This window comes from Vicia villosa, unplaced genomic scaffold (assembly GCF_029867415.1).
Source record: "Vicia villosa cultivar HV-30 ecotype Madison, WI unplaced genomic scaffold, Vvil1.0 ctg.000685F_1_1, whole genome shotgun sequence".
In the NCBI taxonomy this organism is placed as follows: Eukaryota; Viridiplantae; Streptophyta; class Magnoliopsida; order Fabales; family Fabaceae; genus Vicia; species Vicia villosa.
Window position 1 is genome coordinate 274,303 of NW_026705307.1, and position 2,558 is coordinate 276,860.

A 2,558-nucleotide genomic window follows, 5' to 3' on the forward strand; every position below is an offset into this window, starting at 1 on the left:
ATTTTTTGTTTCCTTGGTTTGGTCTGCATCTTGTGCCACATGACATTGATTCACGCCTATTTTGTTTCATTTATGCATGTCCTCTTTATTTTCTTTTCTTCTCTCTGATTTTGAATCAAGCACATAGTCTCAGCTCCATTTTCAAAGCATAGCACCAAAAACTGTCGTTTTTAAGCTATTGCAAATCTTGTGTATTAACTATCTGATTTTTGTGTTAATTTAGAATCAATCTTTATTTTTTTTTTTTTTTTGATAAGACATCAATCTTTATTTTTATTCTGTCATTGATTCATACCCATTGTTATAGATCGCATTTATTAACATAATTTAGTTGTCATATTTTTTTTTAGAACATCTATGTTAGATTTTGTATGTTTTTATTTATTTTTAAATATATTATTCTAAAAAAAGTTTACTATGATAATAAAATTTCAATTAAATTTGACTCATTAAGTTTTTCTATAAAGAATTTTCAGACGGAGCTGATTCTGATGTGATGTCAGAGTTGAAGCGAACTCTACTCTACTCCATCACCAACAACACCACCTCTATAAATAAAGTTGAGCCTACATCATCCTTTGTAGTTTTATCATCTTCTCTTTGACATGATTGTTTAGGTTATCCGGAAGAACAAGTTTTAAATTATATTAGACAAATTGATTGAATGTAATAGTCCTAGGAAGCTACATTCTCGTTTTTGTCATTCTTGTCCTATTGGTAAACATGTTAAATTGTCTTACTTGATTTCTCATAATTATAGTCTTTTTCCATTTGATTTTTTATATACGTAATGACATCTTTCATTTTAAGCTCGTTAGGTCATAAATACTATGTTCTATTTTTGAATAATTATTCAAAAAAAAAATTGTGGACATTTTCCATCTCACATAAATCTCAAGTATGTTCATGTTTTCAAAAACTCTAAGCTTACTTAAACACACAATTTCAATGGGAAATCAAAATCATTCAATGTGATAATGGTTGTGAATATGTCAATAATTTTCGAATGATATGTGAAACTTCGAGGCTATAAATGTCTTGATTTATCTTCAAATAAAATTGTCATTTGTCGCCATGTTAAATTTGACAAACCTTGCTTTCTTTATGCAAAGATGCACACCCCTCGAACCCGCTACATACACCTTTATAAACAATGACTTGTCCCCTTACATCATAGACCACCTCTTATCTCAAAATCAACCTGACCCAAGTCCAATTCAATCGGCTCATCTACTCCACTTCCACCAACCTCTATCCAACCACTAACTTTCCCAAGCCTAAGCACATCACCTCGTCCACCCACCCCACCGTCTTCTACACCGCACCCTAGTCAACCTTAGATTCCACCCATCTTTCCCCATCTCCAATACACTATCACACCTTCAACAAACCAACCAACAATCTCTTCCTCCCATTTTTCAACCCACGGACATCAAACTGATAACTAGAAGTCAACATGGTATTTTTAAACTAAACCAAAAATATCATGACTTACGCATTCATACTACCAAATCCTCTTTAAACCTATGTATGCACTTAAAAACCCAAGTTGAAAAATGGCTAGAGATGATGAATATAACACTTTTATTAAAAATTAGAAATGATATTTAGTACCATGGTCACCTAATGTTAATGTTATTCGATCTATATGGATTTTTAAACATAAATAAATCTGACGGTTCCTTTGACTGGCATAGAACCCAACTTTTAGGTGATGGTGCAGGTCAACATGTTGGTATTGATTGTGGAGAAACTTTTAGTCCAATTGTTAAACGAGTCATTATTTAAACTTTCCTTAGTATTACTATTTCCTAATCTTGGAAAACTCATCAGTTGGATGTCAAGAATGTTTTTCTACATGGAGAACTAAAAGGAGTACTTTAAATGCATCAATCGTTAGGCTTAAAAGACTTGGAAAATTCTCATCATGTGTGTCTTCTACGTAAATCTCTATATGGATTCAAACCAGCTCCTCGAGCTTGGTACAAGCGCTTTGCTGATTATGTTTCATCTATTAGCTTCTCTCAAAGCAACTGCAATTACTCCTTCTTCATCTGCAAGAAAGGCATTCATATAACCTAAATATTATTATATGTTGATGATATTATTGTTACTCTTTCTTCCGATACTCTTAGACAATCTATCATTTTATTCCTCAGTTGAGAATTTGCTATGGAAGATTTGGGACCCCTGAACTTCTTTTTGGATATTGTAGGCACTCGCCGCCAATAGCACTCCATATAAGGATGCATCTCGCTATCAAAATCTTGCAGGTGCTCGTCAGTATCTCATTTTCGCTCAACCAAATATTTTTTTATGCAGTACAAAAGATCTGTCTCCTCGTGTATAACACCATGGAAGTCCACATGCATGCTCTCTAGCATATTTTGTAATACATCCAGGGCAAATGAGATTATTGTTTGCATCTTTATCCCTCATTTACTATCTTCTTAATCTCTTATACATGTGTCGCTTGGGGAGAGTGCTTTGAAACCAGACGTTCTACCTCTGGTTATTTATGTGTTTCCTAATAATAACATGCTCTCTTGGTCATCCTA